A 20,911-nucleotide genomic window follows, 5' to 3' on the forward strand; every position below is an offset into this window, starting at 1 on the left:
TTAACACCGCAAAATATTCATAACCTGCCCTGCTCCTTAAATATAAGGGTGTTACAGACCTATAGTTTGTTGCGCTGTAAAATTGCTGTGTAGGTTGTGAACACAACCTCATTGGTGGCCATCTGAGATCATCCTGCAGTTTTCAGCTTCTTTACATAGAGAATTTTGTATAAAGAAATGAAATGACAAACAACTTAAAACAGTGATATTTTGGGTGGTTGGCTGATGGTATCACTTAGTGTACGAAAAAAAAGATTTAGTACAAGAACAATAAAGCTGTAAGAAACAGAATTATTGCTCCCCATAGCTAGGTTGAGCATAATAGTTATTTTGAAAACAGCACCATAAATAAAAGGACTAATTAGAATCAGTTTTTATTGATAAATACATTACAAGGTTTGTTATAACACGTTGTGAACATGTTTAGCACTCTGAACAATTCAAATAAAAACAGGCGTGCATACCTTACATTTATTGTGCGGAAGAAAATTTTACATTTATCGCTTTTATCCAAAGCGGCTTTCATTGCATTTGACTATACATTTCTTACTAAGTTTGTGCAATACCTGGAATCGAACCCATGACCTTGACATTGCACCATTCTCTAACCACTGAGCTATAGGAAAGGTATCTGTATTTTATTAAAGTAATCGGGGTATTTAGTTTATGTTTCTATTGCCGTTCGTGCCCTATCTATCAATCTGGTCTAACACAGTGGATTTATGTCTGTCTGTCTGTCTATATCTGTCTTTCAGCTGGTCTGGTGATGTTTTTCTAGGTCTGAACTTGAAGTCATGGGAATGCAGTCTTTTCCCTTCATTAGAGGCACGTCTAAGCAGAACTGAGAGAGAGAAAGTGTTCTGTACAGTGACCCAGCAGCAGTGGTATGAGAGTTAGCAGCATGCCGCTCCTTTAATGACCTATGAGAGCTGTGGACCCAGGCCATACACAGGGAACCTGAGAACCTGCTGAGCAACTTCTGTTGATCTAAACCAGGTGAGGGGCCCACACTCCAGTCTGTGTGTGTGTGTGTGTGTGTTTGAGAGAAAGAGCTTGAAACAAAGGTGTGTGTGTGTGTATGGGCAGGTTTATGACAAGATTGTTGTTTGAATTATTAATAGCTTTGCTATACTCTGATCAGTTCTTGTACATTTTATGGTTCGCTATATGTGGATTTTCTATGTCGAGATGCTAGATTAGTTTTTGCTTTTGTAAAGAACGTCTCTACATGTTGCAGTTCAGGGTTCTGTGTATTGAAAATAAAGAAAGCTGACTTTTTATTTGACAGAAGTGCATTCCTGACAAGAATTGAAAAGAGACCTTTAAGGTACAGTAACACTACCTCACTCATTCTCATCGTATAAAGCACCTTATTTCTCATACAGCAGGTGAGCTGCATCAATTCACAGGAGTCTTTTATAAAAACCACCACATTTGGAGAAATTTAACCTTGCGATGAAAACCGCAGAGCCTTGACCCAGAACTAGAGATGTGAGCCGCAAGTAAAACGCAGAACCAGGCCAAATTAGTCCGTAAGTAAACTACATTCAGATGTTTGTGGTACAGGTGAGGTAATATTGAAACGTTAGCGTTGTATTTTTTCCTCCTTTAGTTTTGCTCTGTGTGTCATCTCATTACTTCCGTGTACCACCACAACGCTACAGGACTTCAGAACGATAAATATTCATTCTTCCCCTCCACCGGAGAATCTAACAGCACGATATACCTCGCTGCTCAATTATTGATTTCTGAAAGACTTATAAATATATAGAAACTGTGGGTTGTTCAGAAGATTGGTAAGTAAACGTAGTGTAGTTTTAACAGGATCTTGATGCCCGTGAACAACGCCTAACGTATTGTTTCCTTGGTTCATTCATTCATATTTTTCTATAGGGTGATGTGTTCTTCTTTTTATGCCATTTGTCGATATTTCCCAGCTTGTTTTTTGTTCTATGGATTTGCGATAATTTGGTATTAGTATTATTTATAACTCCCACGTAAGCTATCTGAAATAATAGGTTTACATCGCATCATTTTCTCTGAGGTTTAATGTGGAAATACATCTGTTGTGTTTCAGTGGAAACTGTGATCAGCAGGTGGCAAAAGCTGCAGATTCCCCAGACGTCACTTTATAGCATCAACATACCGTAGCTCGGAGTTAGGGAATTAAGAAGTTGTAATCTTATATCTAGCAGAGCTTTTCTGCCATCTTTTAAATGTCAGCTTTTTCGGTCATGTATAAGAGCCGCGGAAAAGAAGTTGAATCCCATCATAAAACTTTCTTCTCGACTTCCACGGATTCATCCGAAAAGAGTAAGATCCCCGAGACGCTCCCCTTCCATGAACAATACATGTGGAAGTGTCATGTAATATTGATGGGCTCAGATGATGATCTCCTGATGACCTCAGTTTGGTCCCTCTCATGTTCTATAAAATATTCAGGACTTTATCCCCTTCCTGCCCCCAACCCTCGGCATCCCATAATGCATGCGCTGGGCCCTCTGCACAAAAACACACCTGGCTGCAGGAGAAAAGGATGATGGGAAAATCAGTACAATCCCTGTGGTGAAGACTGAAGTTTGAAACTCGCTTCAAATTTTGCCAACGTAAGAGAAAACGAAAATACAGGTTTTCCACTTTAATTCAGCATCTGATTGTAAAATGCACACCTGAGGCTGGACCCCCCGCCCCTCCATGGCTATCATTAACCCTCCCCCCAACCTTTTTATCTCTTTTAACTCCTCCCTTTTCCCTAATCTCCCTCTACCTGTTCACCTACATCTGTTCTTTTGTCATTTTCTATTCTTCTTCTCCCCAGCATTACTCGCTCCATCTTTCTCATTAACACCTCAGCCCTGATAGATGTATAGAGGGGTGGCCTACGGCTCCTCAAGAGCCTCTCCTGGGTCACCATTGCAGTCCTGACACCCTGTGTTTCGCCCTTTAGACCCGGGCCTGTGCCATCTGGCACTGCTGGCACTGGGAGTCAGCGTGTGTATGATGCACATCTCTTCTGCTGTTGCAGTTTCTCACGCAGTTTGTGTAAGTTAAACTTAGTGAAAGTTCAACTTTTTGTAACATTTGTCTGGTTGTCTAGTTTTGCAGTGTTAGGGGAAGCATCAATGGATTTTCAGTTTATTGTCATGAGTGCACATTATGCAAAACCTTTTAGTTTGTAGGACCAGTTTGTAATTTCTTGGATGATCTATTGGCAGAAATGCAGTATAATATACATAACTTTTTCTTCACCTTACATAACGAAGCATTATATTTTTATAACCTTAGATTGAGCTATTTCTAACTACAGACAACGTGGGTCCCCTTGCATAGAATTCAACATGTTGTTTCTACAGTAGCCCTTAAAAGGACAAACTGCTCTAGAGCGTGTTTCGTAAATATGTTATGTGCAAGAAGTGAAAACGTGACATGTGCTTCAAAATATGTACAAATTGGCTTCGCAACTCTGTCTCCTCCCTACCAATAAGCTGGTGTGTGGTGGGCGTTCTGGCGCAATATGGCTGCCGTCGCATCATCCAGGTGGATGCTGCACATTGGTGGTGGTTGAGGAGATCCCCCCCTTCCACTTTGAGTGTCCACAAAAGTGCTCTATAAATGTAACAAATTATTAAAGGAAGGGGTTGGTTAGAATCTCACCGCTAAATGCCGATACAATTCATATACTGGATCTTTAAAGTATAAAGTTGCATGCCGTTTTTGTGCCGTGTATTTCAGCACTTGTGTTATATTTTGTTAATGTATAAGAATCATTTATGTTGAATAAACAATTAGAAAGTTTTGTCAGCTTTTGTCACTCCCCTTTCCTGCCATTTGGTAGATAAACAATTGATCCATCCCCATACTCATGCTATTGGTTGAGGCAATGCTACTTTGATAAACGTCATAAGGCACATAATAGTTTAATGTTCACTCATTCCAGTGTTCCCTTAAACAGGCTAAGATAAGAAGAAATGCTTAGTAGCAAAAAAAAACTAAATTATAAATGGGTTGTAAAACAATTGCTGTTGTGATACAAAGAATATTTGTTTTTGTTAGCAAATCGAACAAAAAAGTGAGCTTTACTTTGAATGTTCGCCTGGCATGGAAAATGTAATTAACAAACCCTGTTTGTGCCAACTTGAGCAGGCAATATGCTGTTTACCTAAACCACTATCTGAGCAGAGAAAACAAATATTTCTAGTTGAGCGAGGCGTTGAAAGTCCCGCGGGGAGCGGAGCTGCGTTCTCTCCAGCACAATACTTCTACCTACCTCGATTCGAGAGCGCTGGCAAACGCAATCCCGAAGAAGGCGGGATACTTTTCCATTCGGACGAAAGTAGAATGTGCTTTACCTGCCAGTGACTGTCGCACAGCCAAAAGAGGAAAGCAGCTGCAATAGGACAGAACGTACACGCATGCAACCAAACGCTAACACGTACCCGCGTCCACCCAGCTTTAAACTTTCCCTGCTTGCTGGCTGAGCCTAATTCAATGTCATGTTCGGGGCTGTGGGGAAACCCAGATTGTGAACTAGCTCGGTGTGTTATTTATTGGGTGGCCAGTGAGTGGTTGTCTCCTTATTTACACCAGATTGCTTCTCCAGATGTTTTTTTTTTGGGAAGAAATCCCCAAACCCCCGCCTCTCTTTGTCCAGATGGAAATGATTCTCTTTTTTTCGCGAAGCTCTAATCCTTTTCTTTTCAGGGCTATTTTCCACCGCATTGTGATAGGAAACTTACGATGAGTCAAAGAGAACTGCGCGGGGTTAGGGCCAGGCCTTGTCAACGGGAAACGATCCCTTCCTCTGGTTGTTAAATAAAACCTACGCTCATTTTTTTCCCTACTTGATGTGCGACCCCGCAAAAGCAGTTGTTCGGCCCGGCGTAGAGGTATAATGAGCTTTTGTGCTGGATGGTTCTGCCTCACGTTCGCATTAGTTCCTCTCGGCCAGTGTTGTGGAGAGCGCGGGGAAATGGACTGTGAGAACTTTAACCAGATGGCTTAGATCCCAAAACCTCAGGGGAGAGACGCATAGTTCCGGACTTAAGCTAAATCAGTGTACCTAGACTTAAACTGCAGATACGCATAATGGAGAAAGCGTCGAGCAGGATAATAAGGGCACTTGAAGGTTTAAGAAAATGTGTTGGAATTAGTCAGGTCATGTTTGAAATGAAGGTGAACTGTTTTCAAGGCCTCACCTGCATCGTTGCCTGGAAAGAGGGAAAGAAAATAACAAGATAGATAAAACACAAATAGGATCTGTTCTATTGTTTTAAAACTGCTCCAGTCACAGATGTCAGAGTTTTTAATAATGATTTTAACGACATTTTTAAATGTTTAATTAACGTTTTAATACGTTTTTTTTAACGTCTTAGTAACATTTTAAACATTTGTTAACGTTTTAGTAAAGTTTAAATAAGTCTTTGATTGACATTTTAGTTATGTTTTAAACGTTTTAATAAGTGATTATTTAAAGTCTTACTAAGCGTTTGAACGTTTTATTAAGTGTTTGTTTAACGTTTTAATAATGTTTTAAATGTTTTGTTAACGTTTTAGTAAAGTTTTAATAAGTGATTATTTAACGTCTTACTAAGCGTTTGAACGTTTTAATAAGTGTTTGTTTAACGTTTTAATAATGTTTTAAATGTTTTGTTAACGTTTTAGTGAAGTTTTAATAAGTGTTTGATTGACATTTTAGTAATGTTTTAAACGTTTTAATAAGTGTTTGTTTAGCGTTTTAGTAATGTTTTAAATGTTTTGTTAACGTTTTAGTAAAGATTTAATAAGTATTTGATTGACATTTTAGTTATGTTTTAAACGTTTTAATAAGTGATTATTTAACGTCTTACTAAGCGTTTGAACGTTTTTAATAAGTGTTTGTTTAACGTTTTAATAATGTTTTAAATGTTTTGTTAACGTTTTAATAAGTGTTTGATTGACATTTTAGTTATGTTTTAAACGTTTTACTAAGTGTTTGTTTAACGTTTTAGTAATGTTTCAAATGTTTTGTTAACGTCTTAGTAAAGTTTTAATAAGTGTTTGATTGACATTTTAGTTATGTTTAAACGTTTTACTAAGTGTTTGTTTAACGTTTTAAACGTTTTAGTAACGTTTTAACAACACTTAATAATCTGTGTGATGCTGTCCATGCAAATATTTATAGATTTAAGAATTGACAATTTGTGTCTCTCTATTTCTCCTTCTTTAGGAAATATCAGCGTCTTGAGTCTTGAGATTAGATAACCACCTGAGACAAAGTTGAAACTTAAATGAAACTTAACAGAGAACTCTGTACAGTCTCCTAATCATCTGAGCAATAAAAGAGCAATAAAAAGTACCTCTGGGAGCACACATTTTTCTTGCCTCCAGGTGCCACCTTTGATAATAACAGTAACTGTCTGCGCTGGCTTCAGTTCTGATTAAATGAAACTAGTGGGTTTTGTTTGATGGAAACATCAATCAAACTTTTGAAATCTTCGAGCTCTTTCTTACATATGTGAGAGATTCTTTTCCTCCAAATTCTTTCTTCAAGCATAGTCAATTGATGCTTAAACTTTGCAATTTCATCCTGTAGATGAAAGATCATTTACTTCCCATGAAATCAAATAGGACATTTCTCTAGTGAGCAGTACCAAGCATTGTTCTAAAACGATAAGGCACAGATTCGTCTGTAGATCTCTGGCGAGGTCCGTGGGGGTGGGAGGTAGAGGGGGGGAACAGCAGATTGATGAAGAGCTGAAGTGGGTCCCTGGGTGACACACGCTCCACTCCACAATATTAAAAACTCCCACACGTTTTTGGGGAGGCAAAATTGCCCTTGCTGGAACGATGGTGTATTTTTTCCCAGTAATGAGCAGCATTTGTTTTATCTTGATAGATGGGACGTTGAGGGGAATTCATATCATCGCAAAACTCTCAAACTGGCTTCCATTTATGCCTGGGTGCCCTATCGATTGCCGTTGAAGGACATCTTGACGGTTACGCAAGGGACGCCTTCGAAAGAGAATGGCCCAAATTCGCAGTTGTGTCTCCACACAGTTTTGAGGGCATTTTGGAACTTGGCTTTGCAACTTATTACTTTTTTTCTTTGTTGGTATGTTTTTGTATGGATTGTTCCTATTTGTACTTTTATGCTGGCATTGAAATATTTCCCGACTTCTTTGCAACTGCTTCCATTATACTATAGAATGTATGCTCTTTGTTTCTTGTCTGCATTTAAAGGTTTATTCATCATCTATTTACCCTCATGTCATTCCAAACCTGTATGACTTTATTTCTGCAGAACACAAAAGAACATGTTGGTAACCAAACAACACTGTCCCCCATTGATACAAAACCCCTGGGACGTTTCTCAACATATCTTTTGGCCACATAGTCATACAGGTTTTAAATGACTTGGGGGTGACTGAATGACTGATTTTTTTATTCTTGATGAACGGTCCCTTTAACTTCTATTCAACGTTTGCAACAAAAATGTTAATGTTTTTAAAAGCAGTAAATCCACAAAACTCTGAGTGACGTTCAGAGACTTTTATCATACAACTTGATCCGGCCCAATGTGTCAAAGTGACCATATTACGCCGACAGGGACACTAGATCGCAGCCCTGCCCTCTCGTGGGCTGTAGTCAGAAACATGCTACCTCTCCGCAGGATGTAAATGGCTGTTTAAACAAATTAATGTAAGGTTTCTTTCATACATGCCATAGTAATATTGAAGCCATTACGGTACTCTCCGGAGTTGGCACGGCCAGCTTTTAGTGCTTAATGTCTTCCACGTTGATCTTATTAATCTAAACAGTGCTGCCCAGCTGCTCTGGAACTACCGTTCCCGAGCATGCCTGCAACAGTCTCTCGGTCCAGGCACCCATCTGAACAGCTGCCATATGTGGCTAACGCTGTGGAAAAGCTAACCGGCGTGTATCATTTTCTACACTTTATTCGACCGCTCCTGGTGAGAAGGTTTTCGTAGGGGCTCTATTGAGACACTTCAGACCGCTTCCAAGTGTAAACCCGCGCCCGGCCGCTCCGTTTCTCCCTGAGGCCTTGCCAAAATATCCACAGAGGGGCTGATTTATGTTTCTGCGACTCAGACTATAGAACAGCTCACAGTAATGTTGGTCTGTAGAGTTAAGCCGAAGCATATAAGTCTTATATAAATGTGTTCGTGTCTGGCAGGGAACAGGCTCATTAGACATGACTTGTTTATGGAGTGCATGACAATGTGTTGATTTCAACACGGCCGTGGTGGACATGTGGCAAACATCAGCAGGATTTTTTCTTTGACTGAAGACTGTTAGTTGGGGAAAAGATGGTACACTTTTGATATTGCGGAATTATTTTGATTAGGGTTTGAGTGTGGGTTAGCGTCAGATTATCGTGTTGATAACTGTGTATAAAACCCTTTGAAGTCTATGGAAAGTCTTCATTTGATAGATTAGTAAATGTGTGTGTGTGGCAGCTGAAATACATTAATTGAATTGTTAAAATTTGTTTTTTATTAAGTGAAGGTACAATGAATTGTTTCTTCCACATTCTGATCATTCTTTATATATTTGTCTTTTTGATTTGAAGTATGTTTTAGCTCAACCGATGACAAAATGTGATAAGAAGAAGAGGCTGGTTTGGAAATGTCATAAGCTGGATTTGAACTCAAGCTCAAAGGCTCAATGTGTTGGGTTATGTGCAAAGCCTGCTACAGGGTGAAAAAATCGTAAAATGGCTTTTTTGAGTCAAAATCATTTACTTAAGTAAATGTCTTACCTAACCTTAGTGTCACTAAAACCCTGTCTACACCAGATGTGAGCCGACAATTAAACTCATTATAATTAAAAAATGTGTCCATGCTGGATGCGGGGCGATGCAACAAATATCTTGTTCTTCATGGGTTTGTCATGCCACGTCATGCCACTCGCGTCTGGTTTAGACAGGGTGTAGGAATATTTGTCAACAATGCAATTATAATTATTGTTAATTTTCTGGTGTATGTATGTATAACAGGGATAAAACACAAAAACTCTGTTTACTAAAAAACTTTTGTTTCCTTGAACAATATTTTAACGCGTTTCTATCTCTTACAGTGGTGTTCCCATTAACTCACTCCCATTTACAAACATTAAAACTGATTAGGTTCATCACTTTTTTCTGTATATTGTAATATTGTCAAACAAAATAAAAGTATATTCCCTACGTTCACCACACCTGGAAAACCGTGATTTAAAGTTAGTCATACAGGCTTGAAATGACAAGAAAGAGTAAATTATGTCAGATTTTCATTTTTGGATGAACTATCCCTTTAAGAACCTGTACTATTAGAACATCTTTGTCACTACATTCCCCATATTCAGTCGTTCAGTTTAGCAACCGTCAAGACGAAAGCGCTGAGAGACATTAACACAGTCTCTTTCCCTGTCACCGTAAGGTTAACAGGTCGACGTACCGGTGCAGAAAGGCAATGAAATAGAGCTCACCTCAGCGCTCTCATCTGGGAGGGTCCTGCACGCCAGCTGTCTGCACAGATGAGAGCTTTAGGTGAAATCTCCGCTCCGGTGGGTGACACCCTTCAGCTCTTTGCCACCTTAATGGCAGGGGCTCAAGCCGGATAATGATGCCGAGAGTCAGACTGTCAGTCTCTGCGTCTTGCTGCCGCAGCCCCTTAAGAGCTCAGCGTGTGGCACTGGCCATGAATTTGTGAGACTGCTGTATTTTCAAAAGTCATTAATCTAAACAAAGACACCCCGGAGTCTTTTGCGACTCCCTCCGCTCAGCCTCGTCCTCTGCTCGGGACGAGCGCTGAGAACTAAAGAGGCAGCTCGGCTCAGAACCGCAGCGCTCTGACGGCTGACGTGGGTTGTGAGCGGCGGGCCTCGCAGGTAAAGGGAAGTGGCTTTTTCAGCACCTTGGAGAGCTCTTGAGACGGTTGCAGCGAGGACTGCGCTGATGAAAGAGATGAGTGATGGTTGTGTTGAAGACATGGCACCGTATTTTATACTGGTGGAGGCACAGTAGAGAAATACGATAGTAAAAAATCACGTCTGTGTAGTTCACTCGGTTTAGATGGCTTGAAACTATGGGAAGTCATTTTTTATGCCTTTCTAAAGAACTTTTTCTGCATCAGGAACGCAACACGGGTACCAAATGTCCCATGTTTAATGTGCCGTCAAAAGAATGTGTCGTGCAACCTGCCCATGTTGGCGTTGGTGTAATTAGGCCAAGTGACAGATCAATTTGCATTGAAATCCTTAGAGTTTGATGTCTGCACGACCTTGACCATAAACATAAAACAGGAATCTTATTTTGTTGTCCTAGTTTTGCATGACTCTGTTGTTCTACTTAATCATTTGGATTCAGTTTTGTTTCTCCCTGTTGTCAATGAGACTAATTTAGAAGCACAGGATAGTTCACCCAAAACTGAACGCACCCTCATGTCATTCCAAACCTGTATGACTTACTTTCTTCTTCAGAACACAAAAGAAGATATTTTGAAGAATGTTGGTAAACAAGCAATTGATTGATTACCATTGTATAGACACAACACCTGTGAGACATTTCTCAAAATATCTTCTTTTATGTTCCACCGAAGAAAGTAAGTCATAAAGGCTTTGAACGACTTGAGGTTCAACAAATGATGACAGATTTTTTTATTTCTTGGTGAACTATCCTTTAATACAGTGATGTCATATCCTTCTAATACAGTGATGTCATATCCTTCAGACGAACACGTGCTGTTTACAGCATACCAGCAAGCTCCTCCAAAGAGCCTTAAATCTCCAAATATGTCTTGGGATAAGAAAGGTGTAGTCCTCAGAATAGAGCCAAGTGTGTCTAACAGAACGATAACTGGCCTAGAAAGGGACCGTCACGGTCACAAAACTGAATCAGCAACTGCCAAATGCTAATGCAGATGTTTGGACTCTAGCTGGGTCAGAGCTAAAACAAGAGAAGGCCAAAACAAGACATGATTTAGTTTCTGCATAGTAGCTCCTCAAAACAGGGAGTTCACCATCATTCCTGCATCTGTATGATTCTGAATCAAAAAACGTTTTCATAATGAAGATTTGGAGCCATTTTGTGGTATCGTGAGATTTAAGGATATATTCATTTTTGGTTGATCCTTCCTGGGAGCTTTTCTGTGCTGTGGGGGAATTTTACAGAAGAAAAAATATGATTTCAAATGATGGAATATAATAGCTTTCAGCTTTTTTATTTCTCTTATGAGCATTGAAAGGTTGTCTGTCATGACATTTTATTATACAAAACTATTTTATTTGACTCTGTTCCCCCATCTAGACATTTTAAATGTGAATATATAATGAAATCAATTCATTAAATCAAGTTAATTACAAAAACAACTATTTAGTATTTGAGAATTTCAATTCAGAAGTTTCTTTTTACTTTGTTCTAAGGCGTAGGATTAATGCTTTCACATCAGCCGAAGAAGTTTAATTTATGCGAGATGAAGTAGTCAGAAATGCGCTAACTAAAGAATCACCCACCTATTCCGAAAGAACATTTCAATGGCAAACTGATTCGCACCACCCACACCTAGCAGAAGGATCAAGAATCTACAGTGGGGTGTGAAACATCCATCTAATTTAAAAGTAATTTCTCCCTATATCTCTCTTTCAATTGTTTTCTTCTGGCACCGTTCTTCTTTTACTACTTATTTCACAATAAAAAAACTCTCTGTAAAGTCCTGATGCATTATGGGTAGTGCTCGCCATAATGTTAAAGTCGCTGCTTTCGTTGAAACATAATTTCTACCTAAAGTAGGGGATGCGATATATAACATGTGGGCTTCCCACAATGCTTTGAGGTCCCCGGAGCCCCGTAAAGAATCACAAGATTCATTGTACTGGAATCGTAAATAACTCTGAAAACGCTCGAGCTGGATTTGTATGTTTGCCTGTGCTCAAACCTGACATCATCTGGAAGGCATTCCAAGCAAACCTGTCCCGTGTTGTTGCCTTTGTCTAAATCCTGCCGGATGAAGCCATTTTTTGGCACTTCTCTTTGTGTTGTGCATTGGCTTCCCTCTTAAGAATAAAAGATGGATCAGAGGATCAACTTCATGTTAGAAGGAAGAGAAAAGAGAAAAAGATGAGTCTTTTTCTGTCTGTCTATCTGTTGCTCTCAGTGTTTCTTCGTTTCTTTTCTCTCTCTGTTTCTCACTTTCTCTTTGTGTGTGTTTCTGCCAGTCTATCTCTCTCTCTCTCTCTCTCTCTCTCTCTCTCTCTCTCTCTACCTGTAGTAGTCGTCTCGATCATTAGCAGGCAAAGGCTGCTTTCAACAGTGTGCTGGCTCTATATTAATCTCTGCTGTCTCAACTGTCAGTGATATGTCAAATCCCAGTGTAAGGAAGAGAAAATTGCCCTCTGCAATAGATTCGCAGAAAATTTTTGTTTGCTGCTTGTCCAATTTACTTAACTAACTAGATAAACACAACTTTGGGAAATTTGGTCACACCATGATTTTTTTTATGTTCAGTCATATAACTGAATCCATTAATGTTGGGACAAAATAAAGGAGTTGTATTGTGTTAACATAAAGTAGTTACAATTGGGCAGTGGACTTTCCCAGCATGCTTTGTGTATAACTGCATTTTGAGAGTTATTTTCTGAAATAAGTGTTATTGTATGCATTTTCAGTACGTTTAATGTTCATTTATCTTAAAGGTTTTGTTATATTTTTGAGCATTATGGTTACCATTGTTCAGAAAAGCGTTGCCTTTGTTAAGTTAGTGGATAGTTACAAATTTAAATTTGAATTTCTGTTGAGTTCAATTAAAGCAATATCTTCTTAATGAAAACAAATTAAGTAATGTCTGACTAATGTTAATAAAAATGTTTTTGAGTCCTTCATTAAATAACCTCATCGATAAAAAAATTCTATTGGTTTTATGTAAAATATACATGTTATCATAATTTAATTTCATCAAGTTAGTGATATAAATAAAAAACAATACTCTTAATCTGATTCACCTAAACAAAATTGCATTTACTTGATGGAAGTATCTTAAGTTTACTGAAATAGATAATGTCACTTTAATTTGATATCCAGTATTGTGGAACCTGTTGAACATAAAAAGGTTATTTAAGTTGAACATTTAGTTTTTTGAGTGCAGACACGGGAACTTTTTCGGAGATATGATGGTTGATAAAATGACTTCTTCTCTAGTTGTTCGAAACCTATATTGTCTTGTTTGGTTGAACATAGAGAAAGGTATTTGGCGAATGCTTTTCACCAAACAATTCTTGGAGCCTATTGACTACCAAAGTAGGAAAAATTACTATGAGTACCAAATCAAAAGTACCAAAAAACGAATCCAAAGTACCCCAGAACTATTTGCTGTCCTACATTCTTCAAAATATATTATTTTGTGTTCAGCAAATCAAAGAATATATAATTTTTCCAAATATGGTAGTCAATTTGGTCCAAAAACTTCTTGGTTCTACACTCTAAAAAATGCTGGGTTATTTGTTTAACCCAACAGCTGGGTTGAGCCTGTTGGGTCATTTTGTTGGGTTATTTTCTTAGTGTTGGGTCATTTTGTTGGGTTATTTTCTCAGTGTTGGGTCATTTTTTGAGTAACCCAAACGCTGGGTTACCAGTCTGGTCCAATTGAGTGACAGTTGAGAGAGTAAACCCCTCCCACTCCTCTACGCATCAGACAAACTTTACCTTCGCGGGCATTTTGATCCACTTCATCTCGGAAAGCTGTTATTCGGAGAATAAAAGGTATGTTTTACGAGTTTTTAATGTATAAAACTATTACTGTAAAAAAGTATGCAAAATTCGGCTGTTCGCATTAGGTTTGAAAGTAACGTCTAGCTTCGTTAGCTTTGGATAGCTAGTCTGTAACGTTATGCCCACGTTGTTCTAATTTACAGCTTTTTAATCATTTAAACTTCCTTTTTGGTGAACATTTCCTCTGAAATGTGTGACTTGTGTGAGGAATTTAGTTCAGTAAATTACGCAACTTGATATTAGTTTAAGGTCGACACGAGAGCGTCGTGTCAAAAGCAAACATCCAGCTCATTTTTTTTATAAATACCGCTAATGTTCGGTGACGGAACTTAGATTTAAGAGTCTTTTAGACGAGAATTTTGTTGTTAAGAACTCAAATACGTGATTTATATATAAACATAACGCCTCTTTGAGATTTTGTTAAGACGCTGTCGGAGGTGTGAGCTTCAGGCTGTCAGCGGTCGTGTCTCCGTGGAGAGCAGCTCTATCTCGGCCATTGCTTCGGGAATAGCCGCTGGCTCTTATAACGTTAGTGGTTAACAATGCGATATAGTTAATTTTGGGTATATGAGACGAACAATTGTTGCTCTTTTTAGACTTAAACTTATTCCCGAGTGTGTCGAATTAGTGAAGGGTTGTTTTAACGTTTATAATATTATTTTTTAAGACTGTATTTCGCTTTCTGTACTAGATCCCACTCTTCTTTTTCCCCCCACTGACAGGTTGCAGAATAACAGCTAATATTAATGGATCATTCTATTCAAGAGAATGTCAACTGGAACGTGGATGTTTTCATAACAGGCTTAAAGGTAAACATTATTTAGGTAAAATGTTAATGTACTTCTTTATATGTTTATTATAATCCATTGTGCTCTGGGTTGGCCAGTTTCCTTACATTCTTCTCTTGTCTCTTTTCTTGTCTCTTTATAGATGAACAAATTGATAAAGAAACCCTCCTGCTGAACATCCACTTCCAAAAGTGCACACCACACTGTTGTCTACAACTCCTAGGAAAAGAATCCTCTTAAGTAAGACTGCTCCGTGGATATGTCAGGTTAAGCAGTGCTGAAACCGAAAGAACTAACACTATTTAAAATGTTTTGTGAGTTTATATGAAGAGGAAAGTTACGGTGTCCCTTTTTCACATCCATAACGCTTGTTTATTTCTTTTTTTATAGAAAACTTGTGCATAGACTTATATTTTAACATATAAATGCGGTTCTATTAACAAGGGTTTAGTAAAATACTTTTTATAGCGTTTTGAAGTGTTAAGTTGTCTAACTATTTATATTTACTTGTGCCACTTTAATAACCTTGTTAAATGTTTATGTTAAAATCTAAACTAATGTAATTTATTGAAATTAATGTTCTTTAAATATGTATAAACATACATTTCATCAAAGTGTTTTATATGCCATTTTATTGTTCATTGAGCATAACATATTGCATGTTTTTATGAATTCCTTTTGTCTTGCATTTTGATCCTTAATAAAACTATTGATTCTTACTGATGCCTGGAGTATTTCTCTGTGATTTTGTTATCATTATTTTTAAACATTTCGGGTTTGTTTTAAACCATCAATGTAATTTTTAAGCAAAAGTTGATTTAAATAAAACAACCCAGCATGTTGGGTCAAAGATTTAACCCAACTGGCTGGGTTAAAATAACCCAACGCTGGGTTTGTCCATATTTGACCCAATGTTGGGTTACCAAAATAACCCAAATTGGGTTATTTTAACCCAGCCTTTTTTTAGAGTGTAAGCATTCCTTCATATATCTTTATCTGTGCTCAACCAAACAAAGAAATGTATAAACATTCTTAACATTTTTAATAGGACCAGATTGTAAAGTTAGCCTTGGTTTGTTTATCATTCTTCAAAAGCAATTACAATGATGATCAATCTTCAAACTTGGATTATGTGTCTTCTGCACGTTATCATTAATGGAAGCCAAAATTGAACTATTGTACACAACTAGTGCTCCTGTAGCTCAACTGGTAGAGCGCTGCATTCATGGGTTTGATCTCTAAGGAACCCACATAATGATGAAAGTTGTGAGTGCACTTTCGCTTCACAGAAAAGTGTCTGCTAAATGCATAAAGCACAGTTATTATTTCCTACTGTATGGCTTGTCATTTATTTTGTGCATGTTAAACAATGAAAAAAGGTTATCGATAGTTTTACGTACGGGTTGATCTTTGCAATAAGCCCACCCCGATTCTTAATCTCGGTTCACATATGAAAGTATTTGATGGCTGAGTGTTTTTCTATCGTCGCGATACTTGATTCCTCTTCACCACACACCAGATGTAACCAAAGCAGAGGACAAAACAAGCGCATTATTTTTTCAGAGCCGTGTCTAGCGTGAGACAGTGATGCGCGCTGACAGGGCCTGCTAATTGGAGTAAATTAATTTACCTCGGGCGCCATGTTCTCACAAAGTGCCGCGCTCGGTGTGAATAAGTGATGATCGGCAGGGCTCGTATAAGCCCCGAGTTTTTAAATCATTTAGCAGCGCGTTCTGCTAATTAGCACAGAGAAAGCCGGCTTTCAGCTACAATTAAGACGGGCCTCTGTCAGTCAGGGGACCGCAGTTGGGAAAAAGCACTGATTTATTCATCCTGCAAGCAGATGCCGAGTGCATCGGGGGTTTGGATGGAGGGACTCGGAGATGAAGAAAGCAGGGGAATCTGAGAGATGAAGGCAGAGAGAGGAGCCGAGTATGTGTGTGGGTGTCAGTGGGTTGTGGAAGTTTTTTCCCCACAAGACGAGGCCCAAACAAAGCAATGAGACGAGAGCTGGTACGGTAGATCAAATCTTGCGGGTTGTTTTGAGACATTTCTTCGCCGAATATGTGTGTGACTTGGCCGGTCACCTGCGGGCCGAGTTCAGATGACAACACTCTTCCGCACTATATCACCGAGACGTGAGCGTGTATCTGATCCAAAGGTACCGATCCAACACCTTACACACACACGCTCTCGACGCTAACTCATCTCTTCTGAAAGGAGGAAATGCTCCATAGCTTAAGCAAAATATCCCCGGGGACCCTGGAGACAAATTTCTATTATTTTCTGCCATCACTCAACGCTCTACATCGCTCATTCCTAGTTTGTTTTGGCTCTCTAACATCACTGGAACAGTCTGGCAAACCTTTTTAAGCAAATTTACAAGGTGCTCGACTTGTAATGAGAAAATGCTTTTCATTCTCAAAGCCAAATATTTGACAGTTTTTGAGGCTCATGAAAGATGCCAATACATCTATTCTGTACGTATCTGTTTGTAAGACTGGAGAGCTCAACGAGGTAGATCTGGTCTATGGGGTGGTTTTCCGGCCAGGGCTTAAAACCTCGATCGAGAACAACTCGCACTGACATGTCTTAAAATGTATCTGTGTGATTGTTTTGTCTGGAGATGCATGCCAGCAATGTTTTTTTGTGAAGTATATTTTTATAAACGACTTAAATTTCCTAATTTCACTAAGGCCTAGTCCTGGTTTAGGCTAATCCCTGTCTGGGAAACCGGCCCTAAGTGTTCATCCGCTCTACGCATCTCTGTCTGTGTCCTCTATTTTACAAGCTCCCATCTGACCCCTCGCTCTGTTTTGCATCTCTCAACACGTCCCGTCGGGCTAATCTCGAACAGATACAAGCCATACATTTTAGATCAGAGGATTAAGCCCTCGGTAAAGCACAATGAATCAGTAAAAAGCTACAGTTCGTATTCCTCGGCCTCGCACGTGCGATCCGGGGCTTCATCCGTAACCCAGACAGCTTCAGTCTATAAACAAAGCCTCATTTCAATTCCGACACCGAGATGTGACACTTGCGCGGTGAACGCTCACCCGGAGCTCCTTCAGCCCCGCCGATTTATTCAAGGTCATGCCCGTGTGTTCGTTTGTCTTATCACATAATGGCTCGCAGGCTTCTGCAACTTGGAAATTTGTGTCTGGCTGTGAATAATAAATGTTGTTCGGATGAAACCCCGGTGGGCTTCAGACCCTGCGATCATTCGCTGTTTGTTCCCCTTGGCGAAACTTTGTTGACCAGTATTTATTTATCAGGGATGTCTTGTTATAATTAGTTGATTCGCCATATTCGTCTTCGCTCGCTTTCTCACTGTCTCGCCAGTCTTTTACTTTGATCTGAAAGTCTTTGCAGGCTCATTGACTGTAATGAGATCTGGAGAATCCATAAAGACGGCTGGGATTTGACTGGAAGCCGAAAAACACGGACCTGGGAATCAGCCGCATTTCACGGACGAAGCAAACAAAATAAAAAAAAGATCTCAGATGACTTGGCAACGCTTTGCATTACCCACCTCTTCGCCAGATCCGAACATTAATTTCCCCACAGTCTGGAATTCCTGTGTGAAGAGGGGGGAAATCGCAGGAGGAAGAGGATTGGCATGGAGGCATCTAGATGTTTCTGTTTGTGGCCCAAAGGGGCCGTCCTGTGATGAGAGCCAAGGTTTCTATAATCTCAAGCGTTGACAAGCGTCCAGTCCATCAGAGTTAGTCAATCAAAGGCTCGGGGGTTTAATTCCTTTGCTCTAACCAGGCCAACTTTCACACGGTCACTGCCGATGTCCGATAAAGCCGCTTTATTAGGTCAAGAAGGAGAGCGAGAGTTGCACTTGTACTTCTTCTGAACGTATCCCTGAAGGTCCAGGCAACTTCTGGTTTAATGTGGATAATATGGATTTATACTGGATGTGTTTCTCCATCTAACCTAAAATGAACGTCTGGGCAGACAGATTTTCCTTTTAACTGTGTCAAATGGAGTCAGAGATGATCTAAAAATACGCTCAGCGTTTGCCTGCAATGTCCAACTAAATTAGGGAGGAGCGGAGCTCAACAAAATTTCCATCCGACACCTCAAATGAGCCCAGGAGTTTTCATTCGATTATGCTTTCGTAATCACGTTAGATTTTAAAGTGAATGGGAATAACTCTTGACAACACACAATGGCGTATTGTATCCGGTTAACTAATTATTTATTTTATTATTTTATACTTGAAACTTTGAAATTTAAAATCATCTAAACGAATATACGAGCAACTGTTTCCGCTATTTAAAGAATCAGTCGGTGAGATTTGCACATGTAAATGAAGGTTCTATATGACAGCAAATCAGCATTTGAGTCTGACAATCTGTTAAAATATTTTATACGTTTGGATGTTTGTACTGATAGAGATTAATGTATTCCTCACACCTTTGACACCTTTAACTGAATACTGACACACACACACCTGTCTTTCAGTTCTGCCTGTGAAACCACCCGCGCTTAACATACACGGGTATAAAAGGGGCTCGAGGTTCAGCCTTGGACACACGTTCCGTAAGTGCATTATTTCAAACACCATCCACACAGCTTCATATTTCATGCTAGTCTATCCTATTTACTATTAATGAGCATGTAAATAATCTTTTGCGGACCTGAGGTCTAAGGCTCAATTATTACCACAATGTTTTTGCATTAGTTCTCTAAGGCCAGGATGTACAGCTCAGCTGGGACACAAGAGTCATATCAGCATAGCTCGCCATTTCATGCTCTTTGTCTTCTCGCTGACCTTGAAACTTTGAAATTTCTTGCCTCTGTTGCTCGTACTTGCCACTTTTTGGGGCACTCTCTCACTTCTTTTCTCTCGATATCTTAGCATGGCTGATTCACAGACGATTCATTCTTTTGGAGTGGTTCTTTTAAATGGTTAAGTTGAACTGATTCTTAGGTTTGTTAATGAGATTACATTTAACATGTAATTTATTCAAAACATGAGGAAAATGTAGAGGTTGTTTCTAACACATGGGTTGGTCATAGATTGACATTTTGTAAGTTAATTTAAACCAACGGTTCAGTTTTTCCATATTTTAGGGAACTTTGTGTTAAAACAACCTAGCATTTTAGTGTATATATTTATTTAATTGTATTTATTCATTGTATTTATTGTGAATAATCACAAAATGGTGATGGCTGAATGAACATCATTAACAAACCAACCGAATGAACCGATTGGTTAAAATGTTTTCATAGGGTTGACCGTTCTTTCCTGTAAAGCTGTTAAGCAACGAGCGCAGACGGACGCATGCACACGCACACACCACTTCTGCTGCCATTAAAGAGGCTACTTAATTAAAGAATGTGTGTAAAGGTTGTTAGAGGCCGACAGATGGGTCCTTGTTCTACAGACAGAAGCACCTTAATTTGTGCAGCTTGCCCCTTTGTTCCCGTGGAAACACAGCAATTGAACCCTGTGAGGTCCTGTGATTTGAAAAACCCTGCTGGTGTTATTTCGCTCGGCCATTAAGTGTTCTCTCATACACTACTGTGGAATTTAATCAGCACTTTGAAGTGTGAGCTGAATATTCAGAATATAACTTGTACAGTAGGGTCCAAAAAGTGAGACAAATATATTCAAACGTACTGTAGGGTATGTTATATCAAAAATGCGTAATTTTTTGTCAAATATTGTTGGCTTTACAAACTGACTTTGAATTAAGCAGAAATTTGTTAAACTAGATTTGTTTTATGAAATGCAACTAGATTTTTAGAGTCGGTTTAATATCATTTAAGTTCAGGTGACTTGTAAAGCCAATTTGATTTCACTTTAAGAAAACTTGTTTTCCTAATTGTAAATAATTGTTTTACTAAGTATCATTTAGTGTTTCTACACTGTAAAAAATATTTTGTAGACTTGACAACAACAAATTATTGAAAGAGTTTGCATCAATATTGTTTGAGTTGTGATAACCATATTAAGTTCATCCAACAAACTACATTGGGTCAGGCATTTTTTCTCTTATACGAAATGTTTTTTAGGTTACACTAACTTAAAAAAGTTGTTGCTCATTATTGAAATTATTAGGTTGTTCCAACTTTTTTTAAATACTGATTTAATCGAAGACACTTGCAAAATCACTTTTTTTAATTTAAATTTAAGTTGTACCAACAGACGTCATGAATTATATAGTGTAGGTGAATTATTAAATGTAATGTCAAGCATTCCAGAACGGCAAAATACTAAATTTTGAAATTCAGTAATTTTTTGTAAATCAAATGAATTTCGCATTCGCAGTAATGGTAAAAAGGTGATGAATTTTTTTTATTTCAGTGTTTCTGCCAATCTTATATTTATCTTGAGTACCTATATAGTAGTATTGCATACTTTGTA

General features: G+C 38.7%; 1 long non-coding RNA gene across 1 annotated transcript; it reads left to right on the forward strand.

The window, feature by feature from the left end:
• Positions 1–13,543: 13,543 nt before the first annotated feature.
• Positions 13,544–15,248, forward strand: LOC130438270 (uncharacterized). The gene is made up of 2 exons (XR_008909296.1): positions 13,544–14,550; positions 14,672–15,248. It is a non-coding gene; the product is annotated as an uncharacterized LOC130438270 (long non-coding RNA).
• The last annotated feature ends 5,663 nt before the right edge of the window (positions 15,249–20,911 follow it).

The sequence above is a fragment of the Triplophysa dalaica genome, chromosome 16 (genome assembly GCF_015846415.1).
Source record: "Triplophysa dalaica isolate WHDGS20190420 chromosome 16, ASM1584641v1, whole genome shotgun sequence".
Taxonomy (NCBI): domain Eukaryota; kingdom Metazoa; phylum Chordata; class Actinopteri; order Cypriniformes; family Nemacheilidae; genus Triplophysa; species Triplophysa dalaica.